Here is a 13,609-nt window from a genome sequence, read left to right as displayed (position 1 = left end):
CCTGATATGAACTTGGGTTGCTACATTAACTGAATGAATATATGAACATATGCCACATTGATAGGTCACAGCCTACCCATGACAAGATTTCACCGCACGTTACTGCGCGAGAGTAATTAGAGAGCAAAAAATACTTTCGAATTGCTCTCGTAGTACTTTAATATCATTCACCAATCGGACTGCACAGCGCCGCTTCAAGTTTTTTTTGCATTGGAAAAACATGAATTATTTTCATTCATTCCAGTTCCTAACATGGGTCTTGATGGGCAGAGTAAATGTTGAAATTAAATACTATGTAATGTGTTTTTGAGCAAGATGAGAGACTTGAGGGTAGAGGTCTACATGGGTCCAAAAATTTGTACCTGAACCCAACGAGACCCGTAAATGTGCTACACGGAACAGACCTGGACCCGTCTATTATTTGAAAGTTGGACCCGATCGGCACATATTCCACAACAAATTGCTATTAACAGGTCAATATACAAGTTGCAAAAATAAAACTTTTTGTCTGACCTAATGTTAGTAGCCTTCTCCCTTGTACCTGACTGTGATGCATACTATCCTCCTTGCCAAGAAAGTTCCATCCATGTTATTCCTATCTTGCCGATTGAAAGAGCATGCTAAATTCACTCATTATTACCTTTAAAAGTCCACTTGCTGTCAAATGCGACTTTGCAGTTTTGCTTTTTTTATGTATCTCGAGTCAGCCTAAGATGGTTCATTCATAATATTATTATAAAAATGGGAGAAAGAAAGTGCAATGCGAGGTATGGCGTAATAAGTTCTGCCTTCTGAATAAAAGAGCCAATTGTCAATTGGTAAATTGGTTGTTGTGTGTTAAATGAATGTCATTTGAATGTTAAACATACCCGAAGTAATAGATTTGGACCCGACCAGGCTGACCATTTAAAATATAGACCCGAACCCGTACGGGTCCCAGGTCCTCGGGTCTCGGGTCCTCCGTGAAGACCTCTACTTGGGGGAGATTGGTTAGTGTTTAATGATCACTTATGTTGGGATTTAGAGGAGTTTCTCTTATAATGTGAAGTGAACATTACCAACATTAAAACCTTTAACGTTTTAACAAAGTTAAAAGTAATAATACTTGAATATATTTTAAAATATGGCAAAGCTGAATTTTTACTCCAGTCTAATATGCTGATTTGCTGCTCAAGAAACATTTCTTGTTATCAATGTTAATGTAAAATGTAAATAATAATAAATAAATAAAATTAAAAAAGTATATACTTAATAAACTTAGATAAAAAAAAATAAACTTAAAAAACTGCTTAATATTTTTTGTGGAAACTGATGCAATTTCAGGATTCCTTGATTGAACAGCATTTATTTGAAATGGAAATCTTTTGTAACATTATGAATGTCTTAAGTCACTTTTGATCTATTTTATGCATCCTTGCTTAATAAAAGTATTAATTTCTTTAAAAAATAATCTCATTGACCCAAACATTTTAATAGTACTCCAAATAAATGATAACTTTTAGCATGCTTGCTTTTTCTTTAGATAGATCACTTGATCAATTCTTATATTTCCGCTACACAACAGTTTTGAGTAGAGTTTACAGTTAGTCCATTTCCAATGTGATACTTTTCACAGTTGAATTAATTCAGAGAAGGCATCATTTAAAGCGAAGTAACTCTCATATCTGAACATTAGACACAGACTACTCGCCATAAAATCAAATTAAAACCACTTCCTTGTTAATCATTTGGTTCTTTAGAGCATTAAAACACCCTTTCCACTAATATTGAACTTCACATTACACAGATTATTTGCCCTACATGTATGGTTTCTCCATTGCCTAATATGTCTGTTTTTTTTATGTAGTGTATCTTGCAACACATAGTCAATGTATAGAACCGTGTCAGTGCTTTTTTGTGATAGTCATTCATAATTATTGTACTAAATTCATTTCTGATTCTCATAAAGAGAGGCCTGTCATTTGATGGAGAGATGCTTACACAGCACAATGATCGAGAAATGCAAGAACTTCTCTAGCAAATCAGTGAGTCTTTCAAAACTTTGTCTTCATCTCTCTGTTGGTCATAGTGTCATTGAGGTCCAGATTGTCTTCAGGGCTTAAATGGCTGTCAGAGATGTCATGACAGGATTGACTATACTGAATCATCAGGGTGTGTATGAGTAGAGCGATGAATATATAAGTGCAAAGTAAATGAATTTTTTTCCTTTGATAAATTGGCCACTCACCCTTCTTTGTATCAAATAATGTGTTACAAAATGCAAATGTTGAGCAAAACAATACATTATGGTTTGGACAGGTTTAGTTTTACTTTGCATTTTAGGATTCGTTTTAGTTTTCCATCAACTTTTGAAATAATAGTTTATCATTTTCTACTGTTTTGCTGAACTTAATACTTTTTCTGCAGTATGTTTTATCAAACAAACTTGTTTTGCTAACTTGGGCTGCTTTTTGGGCTACTTTTTTCACTTGGGCCACATTTGCACTTCAAAAATCCCTTTCAGTGTTCAACAACTTGGCTGTTCTGAAGTTTATTTTTAAAAAGATCCATAATAATTTTATTCCAGTCTTTTTTTAGTTATGATTATTTTGAATATACACATGAAGAGGGCATTTGCGTGCAATACAAGTCTTGAAGGTATACACTACCATTCAAAAAATATTTTTGAAGTTTTTGCTGCCTTTTATTTGTATGTATTATACATTTTAATTGTTTTTTACTGTCAAATTTGATAATGACCCCAAACATTTGGACAGTGAGGGAATTGGTAAAAGACAGCAACAGGCTGTTGAATTTTGTAGAGTCAGAGAGAGAAAAATTGTCATCTAAATTCTTTTAGTCTCCATTAGGAGTCAAGTCACCTTTATTTAAATAGAGCTTTATACAATACAGATTGTTTCAAAGAAGCTTTACAGTGATAAACTGATGCAAACAGAATTCAATTCTCCTGTAAAGCAGTCCTAAAAAAAAGACAATAGTAAACAATCAATATTCAGTTGGAATCATTTCAGTGTTGATTTCAGTTTGGTTCAATAACTATAAAGCTCATCAATTATGGAATGAGTTCAGATCATTTATAAAGCATCTCTGGAGAAAACCTGTTATCGCTCAGTTCAGTTCTCCTCTAAGGGGCTGTTTGCACAGAACGCATTTTTCCATTCCACTGCGCTACCTTTCCATTGTTTTTCAATATAAACATGTGCTAGACCGACGCCTTTAACCGTTGCACTGCTTGTGTCTTGCGTCAGTTACAGCGTCTTGAGCATGACAAGGCATTCTAAGAATGCGGCGCTTAAGTTAAAAGGTCAATTAAAAAAAAATAAACTCTCAAGTTTCTTACAATCCTTATAAATGTTATCTGGGCATAACAGATAACATTTTAACACCTGGGCGTAACATCATTAGGGCTGCACTTAGCTGAGACTGAATCGATTGCATGAGAAAATGAGGTTTCCATCAAACACTCATGTTACTGCTGTGTTTTAATGACCAGATGTAACTGCCTTTTGTTGTGATTTCTTCACACAACCACTTTAAGCATCTTCAGAGGAAACGTGTTTCCTTTATCTCTGAGGGCTGATGTAAACACTATTGGGGGTTGGTAGTGCTTAATGAATATAAATTGGTGAATTAGCTGTTGTGAACGGTATGATGAATTAGTGCTCTTTTTTTAACTAGGTGATGTTAGGCAGAAACAGATTACTCTGGATATTTCAAGGATGATGTTTGCTGGGTCCCAGTGGGTCCTTAAGTCTTATTTTAAATTCAGTTTAATCCAATTCAAGGTCATAAAAATCACAAATGGTATAAGTCTTAATTGTCATTTCTTAATGTCCCCCTGTAGTAAATAATTGTATCCCTTAAAGCTCATTTTGATCACCAAAATTACAAAAAAGTCATGCCTTAAAATAGCTTGAATGTAACTCTACACCCTTGCTTCATTTAGTATATGTGGATCTATAAATATGCAAATTAGCCCCGCCTCCACTCACTCACACCAGCTCAGAGATCCACTTGCTCAACTTTACTTAAGTTATTGTAGTAAACGCTGCACAATGGTATCGCTTTTTACAATGTTGGACAAATAACGGTAATTAATATGATTAGCCTTTTGTTTTACTACATTATCAAACAGCTATAATAATGTGTTGCTAATGTTACACAAACCATGTTTTCAGTCTGCCTTCTAAAAATCAGCTAAGAAACGCTTTGAACAACATAGAACGTCAGTGGAGAAAGGCATATAGTTCATCATAACATCGTAATATACATCATTCATCCGCTACATTGTTAAAAGTACCCGATTTTTCATATCAACAGAAAAACATATATGTTTCTTTTAAGACATTATATGCTAAAGCCCGCCCATATGTTGACGGTATAAACAACACGACTTTAAATTTGGTTCTTTAACTCTTGCCACCACAAGAGTTCTTAAATTTGTCAAGCAATTGCTCTTAAATTTCAGGCTTGTTTGGAATTAAAAGTCTTTTTTTCTGGGTATTATTGGTATTGTAGTGAAAAAATAAACACTACGTGGCATTTAAATCAATGAAACCTCTTGAAACCGGCTTGTCTTTCAGTCACAGGAATGTGTGTTATTTAACACAATGTATACAGTAGATTTGGCTAGTGTTGGCACTTGTCTTTTTTTATTATCTTTATTAAAACTGACTATTTTATCAGCAAACTTCAATATCAGTCAGCCTCTAATTGGTATATACTGATACATACAGTAAAAAATAATATATTTGATTATTTAATTATTAAAAAACAAATTAACTTACAGATAACTTGTTTTGCAGTTGAATGCCACAGCCGGTTTAATTAAGTAAAAGAATCAGATGACTTATTTTGAGATTGTATAGTTGTTGTTGTTTTTTTTTTTGTGGACTTAAGGTATTCATTTTTTATTTGTGTCGGTCTTAAAGATTGATTTAAAAAAAAACTGATGCCCTGTGTTTGCCAATATAGCAAAGGCTTTAGCTCAGAAAAAATATGAATTATTCATTTATTTTATTTGCTGTTTTTCGTTGTTTCATACATTGGTTAAGTATGGTTTAATGAGGTGTTTTGGTTATGTAACAGATGTGGACATGGCATTCATTGGTCTATTAAAGGGTTTATGGAGAAACACTGAAAGCGAAGTGGGTAAGAGCACACTCCTCAAACATTCTGTGCCATCGCCACTGTCTGTGGTCCTGTCATGTGGACTGACACCGGTGTTTGAAAAAGCCCCGTGTGAGGGGTGGAGGTGCAGACGGTTTAAGTTAGCCAGCAAGTGCTGTCTTCAACCATTGTTTCCACTGAAAGCGTGCAGTGCAGGGCTGGGCTCCCAGGACTCGCTGATTTACTGCTGACATGCAGGAAGACTTGTCAAAAGGAGGGCAGCCCCCTTGTCGGTTCTCCGCTCAACATAAACAGACTGCTTGGGAGATGCTGTCCTCTTAGGAAATTGGCCTCCCATCACACAGGGATGGGTTTGGCCCTTGATAAAAAATAATAATAATTAAAAATAGTCCTAAAAATGGCCATTAAATGAACCATCACTAACTTGCATCACTAACTGGGGATTTGTGGTTACAGGAAGGGATGTTCATTGTTGGCGTGACTCTGTTGTTTACAGGTACTGCAGCGAGTCACTTGAACTTGAACACTTCAAGTTCCTGACCTCAAGGCGTCCAATTTCCCACCTGGCGATGTGAATGTACAGTTTAAGAATGTTTGTTGTTTGTTTCTATTTAAAAATCCATCCTATAATTCCAGGAATTCAAGTGCCCTTTTACCACCGGATTATGATTTGAGGAAATGCGGCAACTCTTCACCCTTCACACAGGGCCTCCACCTTTGCTGTTTTTAGATTGTTGTTTTTTAATGAACATGCACTAGAAAAACATCTTTGACAGCTGCGGCACATCTCACTGTTTGTTTTTCCCCCTCAGTATCTAACATGGTTAAAATGTAAAACAATGCACAGATATGGCTGATAGCCAATAAATGTTATGATTTATTAAAATTACGTAAGGTTTTGTCGAAATAAATTAAAAATAAAAATAAAAACAATTTAAATTCCACAAGAGATTTTAGGCATCACAACAATACTATGTATGACATGATAAATGGATATTCATTTTGATATTTTATAAGTCTTTACCACTTAATTATACACTGCGACATAAACCATTTGTCTATCATGTTAATTGCTATGAAAATCTGCTATTGTCATATAAGAGCTTTTAGAAAGGTGAAATGGGAATAAAAGCAGTTTTACAGTGTCATTGTTACACATTACATGTAGTTACTATAGTAATAACTATAAATTATGCATAATTACATGCAACTACCCCTAAAAAAAACAACCTAATACTAACCCTTGGTAAGTACATGTAGTTAATTAATATTACTCAGTACTTAAATAAACAGACACCTTAAAATAGTGTAACCTTAATTTTATTATTAATATAATAATGCCACCACAAATAAAAACAATAATAAAAATTATATTTTATTATTATTATTATTATTATTATTATTATTATTGTCTGTAAAAACGGAATGAGCTTGCATACTATCCTAGCCTGACGTCGTCATACTCAGATTCTAGTCAGAATGTGAGTCTGATACTGCTCCATTGAGCTTTGATTATGGGGCGTGTTTCAACCGAACCAGGAAAAAAAATGCCTCTGCACTCAATTGGATAGACCTACAACCAATCAGAGCAACGGAGTAAGTGACGTATGTTTTTCATTCATGTTTCCGATCGCGGTTCTCTGTTCCTCTTTTAAAATTAATGCGCTGTCGATATATTCTATAACAGACGCGATGGCGGAATCTACACATGATGTTTTATAAACAAAGTTCAGGAGGAGCACATTCAAATAATCAATCCAATCAACCGTCTACGGTCTACACTATCAGCATGAGAGGAAGCATATATTTATTCACTCTGTCAACTCACCTAACATTCCTTGACAGTTTTCAGCATCCCTCCACTCACTCTCGGCTTGTTCTTCCACAGCCAGGAATACGGGGGGAGTACTTTGGGTTCGGGCCGAATACCGAGCCCGAAGCCTCTCCTCGGACAGCACGCCAAATATGCATTTATTCTATCTGACTTATTTGTAAGCGTGAACTCGTGAAATCTCAATTCTTCAGCGGCAGTCATTTGAATTCAACCCAAGCGCTCGTTGATGACGTGGATGATTACGTTACCGTTGCTCATCTGTCCATCATCGTATAAAGCCTGCCCTGACAATTTGATTGGTCCGAACAATTTTTGTTCGGGCATAATAGCTCCTCAACGGAACGAGTCCAGACCGAACTTCCCGACCTAAAAATGTTGTGGGCGGGGCTAAGTTCGGCTGGCATCCAGCTACTATCCTGTATCATACAGTACACATACATTTTAAGAATTATGGTGCAATTAATTGCTGATTATTAAATGTCTATACTATGTAGACCTAACTAACTAAAATCAATCATTTAAAATTCAATACAAGTGAATTTAGGCATCACAACATTATAATGTACAGTTATAAAATACTATATTTTGACGTGATTCGTAAAAAAAGATTACATTTTATTTTTACCTTTATGATCTGAATGTAAAAATAAAGGAAATAAAGGAGCGTGCAAAATATCCAATATCGTACAATACCGATACTTGTGCATCCCTAAACAATGTGTTTCGAGACACCTGTCGTGCCGTCTAGCTGTTTTAGTTCACATGAACGCTTTTGGATGGAATTGAATATTCTGCTGTCTGGGAACAAAACTTTATTTATAGTGCTTCACTAAACCCAGCAGCCGATATTCGCATCAATAAGCCAGTAACAGATCTCTGAATGATGAGAACATGCAAGTTTTTTGGAGATGCATCAAGCAGCAAGGACATCTGTTCATCTTTTCTTTCTTCACTCTCTTGAGCGTGATCTTTTTAAGCTTGCCTGATTTTCAAAATCTCTCTGAACTGTCTGAGTTCTGGCCTTTCCTTGCAGAAAAACTACTGTGTGCTTTGGCCAGTGCCTGCCTGGCTTTTGGGAATATCTCACAGTGCTGCCAACCGCTGCAACTGGCAGAGCAGTCATGAAGTCATCGACTAAAGTCTCCATGAGCCACATAAGCAAACATTGACCCACTGTTGTATGACTGCCACACAGACTGTGTAATTAAGATGCATTTCTCGCTCACACTGCCCAGTCCCATTTCCTCTCTTTGTGTCAGTATTTCATATCGATCTGATCCCTCCAGGTCCAAAGTTTTAATATTCACATTTGTACAATTACAGTGAAATATTTTGTCTGCCCACCTCTCATGATAGTGAATGCAACACTAGAAAGGGAAAAACACTGGATATATATAGAAATAAAGGCTAAAGGTGCATTGTGTTCATTACAAGTTGTATAAAACCTGATGAACATGTTCTCCATGATCTAAAGAGCATTTGATCTTCGATAGAAGAAAGAACATCTGACCGTCTTTACAAAGTCACGTTATCAATAGCACAAATTTCAAATTTGATTACTTCATTAGTGAGCTACACTGTAAAAAATTAAACCGTGATTTTTACGGTAAAAAAACGGCAGCTGTGGTTGCCAGTACTTTACCGTCAAAAATACGGTAGCAACGTTATTGGTTTTACAGACTTAACTTAAAATTTACAGTAATAAACCGTAAATCATTATCTGATATAATGTGAATTTAACGTCCTATTGAAGTACTAATATCTGTTTTGTACCATTGTAATACACTGATAACCAACAATCACAGCAGTGATGAGTCACATGATCAATCAAAGCTCATCACAAGCAGCTCTTCCACTAGAAATGTAATACTAATATAATAAAAGCTGCACAGTGTCATTCACACAAACATTAAACACCATCATGGTAACACACATGAAATTTTAAAAATGCAATAAACATTAATTTAACAAAATTAAATGTAACATAAAACCCTAATGTATATAACTGATTAGAACAAACTAAGAAAACTATGAAGAAACATAGTTATTTTAACAAAAATAGATCAAATGTGAAGTGTCACGCAGGGAATTGTGGGAATGTCAATTTACGTTTTTTCACTGTAAATTATACGAGTTGTTCTTTTTCACTTTCAAAAACTGTAAATTTAATGGTATTTTACAGTAAAATTACATTAAATGTACCATTAGATCTATCACAGTTATTTACCGTATATCGTACGGAAACTTTCTGTTAACCAATTAACAGTTTTTTCGCTGTAGCATTTTTACAGTCTTTTACCGTTAAAATCACGATAATTTTTTACAGTGTACAAATAGTGCAGGATCTGAAATATGTCCTACTCATTTTACTTGACAACGTTTCTTTGTTTTACATTTTTCAAAATCACAACTTTTTCCAAATTGAAATGGGATTTTAAATCCCAACCTTTTCAAAGTGGTCTCAAATATTTGGCCTCCAAATGTGAGAAGGGGAAATGGTGTTGAGTACATAATGGTTGACTGGTTTATTCTTGGACATTTGTAATCTCACGTCAGCTGGATGTTTGTTTTAGTCATTGGCAAGGGGTGTTACTGGCACGGCTCTCAAAGGTTGTTGACTGTAGTTAGGTTGGACAGAGTTCAAACTGCATTGTAAATGGATGTGTGTTTGAAAACGTCACGTTTGACCTGAACTGAGCAAGATCAAGATGTTCAGATCATATTCTGGTATGATTTCCCAGACACTTCTTCTCATCTCTTCCTGAGAGGTGGGTTATTATGGAATAAACATTAGCTGCAGGGGCAATTCCTTTAAGACAGAAGCTCAAGAGCTCAAGTCTTTGATTTACATACACTGCCGTTAAAACGTTTGGGTTGGTGTGTTTAACCAGACGCGCCGCGACACATGATAAAAGGTATCTTTTCCATGTTAAACAGCGCTTCTGTCCAAACCAGCCGCGACGGCGATACCCGCCGATTCTGTTTTTGAAACGTTTTTTTTTTTTTTGGTCTAACGTCGCTGCTGGAAAAACAAAGTATTACTATGATAATGATAGTCTCAAAACATCTAATGTGAGTTTAAATATCATTGCGTGTGCCCTTTATAGCCATTCTAAAAGCGACAATGGATAATTCACCTAAAATCTTGAAAATAAATAAAAACGTTCAAACTGTGAACTCAGTGTGAACAAACAAGTGTGTTCTATGACAAAGATTGTTTCTGTTACTCAGCATGTATAATAATGTTAAAATGGTGTAATATTTATGAATTTGATGATTTACTTGTCCATTTGGTTGCAAGTGCAGTGCGGTTGCAGAGAGAGCCCGCCCACATGCTCTTCTGATTGGCTGTGATGTTTGATTGATTTTTGTCATCTGGTTACGTCTTATTGCATCAGGTCTATAGGACATGGTGTTAGGCTCACCAAGGCTACATTTATTTGATTAAAAATACACTGTGATATACTTTGTGAAATACTATTATACTTGATGTATATACTTATTATTTTTATTGTTAATATTGCTTATAATTTTTTATATTAAAATAATACTATTTTTGCAAACTGATGTTTTTTCTATTTGTTTGATGAACTGGAAATTCAAGAGAACAGCATTTATTTGAATGGAAATATTTAGTAACATTATAAAAGTCTTTACAGTCAGTTTTTGAGTTTAATGCATACTACTTTAATGCACTCTATGCTGAACATTGCCAACCTATGTCACCTATGACCTCAACTGACTAAGTGGAAGGAAAATATTGAATATTAGTATTATCTTTAACTTTTTTTTTAAACAACTAGTAAGAGAAGAATTCAGAGTGAAATTACCTCAGATAGCTATACTGTATCTGCTGCTTTCAGCTAATGTGAAGTGCTAGTATCAGTTTTTTAACTTAACTTTACTAACTTTATTTCATGTTTCCATTACTACAAAACTATATTTTAACAAATAATAAAACTTAACATTTTTGATCATTATTAAGCCCCAGAAAGTCTTGTTGAAGGCTTTATTGTAGGACTGAATAGACCATCAAGATGAATTTAGCAAAATGCCCAGATGGAAACTGGGAAGAAAAAAAAACATATATTTAAGCTTTCTGTCATATTAGATCGTTTAATGGTTTCTGCAGTCTTACAGGCATTACATACAAAACTGGATGTGTGGGTGCGTATTCAACACAATACATATTTAGAAAGGAATGCTTTAATATCTGAGAATTTGGTTTGCTCTTCTTTGGATTTGATGACTGTTTGTGCTGCGGTGTCCCCTTTTAAAGCGCATGGGTCCTTTTATTCTGATAAGCAGTGGAAGATGTGTCTAGGTTTGATGCTGTAACTGTGTTTGGTTGACCATAGTTCCTCTGTGCAGTTTCATGTAAACGTCTTGTCACTATATGTCAGTCAGTTTTCCTTCTGGAGAGCTTCTGATGCTGCAGATGACATTACTTTGCTTGTTATAAGTCTTCTTATCGTTGCCCTTTCACCATCCCTGCAGCATGTGAACTGCATTCCCAAAGCAGTAGTCAAGTTCAGCACAGAAGACACACAAACCTTGGGTTTAAAATGGCCACGGGACCTTTTTAAAGGTCAGAGCTTTATAGTTTGCTTGCTGGAATGCCAACCTTTTGTATTTTCTCACAAAAATGGAGTTAAAGAATTTCCCCTAAATATTTTTGCACCATTAACTTCTAATAAATTTACCCAGAACTGAAGGAATGAAGAACACTAGTCTTAAATCCCTCTGTTAAACACTTACCCAAGCTGGTAATGAGGAACACATGCTTTTTGTTTACCCCTGAGAGACTTTGCTTCTGTTTTGTTACCTCTGCTGGCATTAGTCCATGTGTCTTATTGGAAATGTTTTTGGCGGGAATAGTTGTCTCGCTGAGGCCGTGTCCGGTGTTCAGACCGCACCACTAATTAAAAAAATAGACCTGCTTGCCAATCAATTAATGAATGATGCCTTTCTGCTCATGCCTGTATCTTTGTTTCTCATTCAGTCCATTTTTTATGAATACAGAGTATCTTCCTTATATGAATAAATAAAAAAAAATAAAAATAAAAAAATTGACACTGGTCAAAAAATGTGCAGCAAGTGTACATTCATTTCATATGATTTATATATATATATATATATAAAAACACTTTGTAATAAAGATTTTCTTTTTTTTATGTCTTTGAAAGAAGTATCTTATGCTTACCAAGGCTGCATTTATTTGATCAAAAATACAATAAAAACGGTAATATTGTGAAATAATATATATTTTAAAATGTAATTTATTCCTGTGTTGGCAAAGCTGAATTTTCAGCATCATTACTCCAGTCTTCAGTGTTACATGATCCTTCAGAAATCAATAATAACATGTATGGATACCATGATACACTAACATACAAAAGAAATTAAAACTTTTATTCATCAAGAATGGAATTAATTGATCAAAATAACAGTAAAGAGAAGACCATTATAATGTTACAAAAAAATCTATTTTTAAATAAATACTGTTTATTGAACTTTCTGTTTGTCAAAGAATCCTGAAAAAAATATTGTAATATTTATTGGTGCTAAATTAGTATTCATAATTTATCATAAAAAAAAATCATCACCTTTAGAATGATTTCTGAATCATGTGGTGAGTATAAAAAGTTATAAATAATTTCTACAAATGCCAATTTAAAAGTAGCCATGCCATATTATTGTCTGTTCAATGCAGTTGTTTTAAATGTATTTGAATTATCAATTACTTAGATTAACTAATCAATATATAATTAATTAAAGGGGTCCTATTATGCATCTTTACAAAGTCTTGATTTTTGGCTATACTCGAATATGTTTTCATGCTTGATTGTTAAAAAACGCATAATTTTTCACGTATTTTTGCATTATTACAGCTCCTCTCTCCCCAGTCTGGGCGAACGCGCGGTTTCGATGAAGCCCCTCCTTCCGAAATACGAAATGTGCTGTGATTGGTTAGCTGGCCCAGTGTGCTTTGATTGACACTGCTTAGCGTGTGTTCGGGCCCCTTCGTAACAGCGAGCTCCACTCATTCAGATGTAAATAGCGGCAATTTCAAACCAATGCAAGCCTGATTTAGACTTAATAATAATGTTAACAAACAAGAGGATCGTGCAGAACGGACTATTCATTCACAGATTATGCAAGCACGGCCTTCACAGGATGTTTCAGAGTGCTATGTTTTGTTTTATATTTGTCTGAAAACTATGACTTCACATTATGACTTCATAAGATCGGAAAAATTGTAGTTCTTTAAAAGGGTGTTCTGTTAAATAAAATATCTCCCTTTGGAGTGGACTTTGTAACCTTGCTGATCTTTTTTATGCTCAAACAACAACATTACACACTGACTAAAGTTGAAAAAGTGAAAAAGCAGAATAGGACCCCTTTAAAATCTTAAAACATAGTAGCAGGCATTCAGCACACTGAAACCAGAACGTTTATTCTATTAGCTATTGACTTGAGCTGTAACACTGGAAGTATTTGACAGTTTATTTGGTGCCATGCTGGGTGGTTGGAGGCCAGTGGAGGGGAGTGTGCCAATGGGATATGCTCTAAAAAGTGCTTGTCTTCTAGTCAAAGCCTCCATTCTATTAATGGCCTACTGCACAGTTATTCCTCTCGAGACCT

General features: G+C 34.9%; 1 protein-coding gene across 2 annotated transcripts in view; it reads left to right on the top strand.

Annotated features, from left to right (window-relative positions):
- galnt2 (UDP-N-acetyl-alpha-D-galactosamine:polypeptide N-acetylgalactosaminyltransferase 2) overlaps positions 1-13,609 on the top strand; it is a 79,203-nt gene that overhangs the window by 44,629 nt on the left and 20,965 nt on the right. The window lies entirely within an intron of this gene.

The sequence above is a fragment of the Abramis brama genome (genome assembly GCF_963993115.1).
Source record: "Abramis brama genome assembly, chromosome: 19".
In the NCBI taxonomy this organism is placed as follows: domain Eukaryota; kingdom Metazoa; phylum Chordata; class Actinopteri; order Cypriniformes; family Leuciscidae; genus Abramis; species Abramis brama.
Note: the sequence above shows the minus strand (reverse complement) of the source record. Positions and strands in the feature narration are given on the sequence as shown.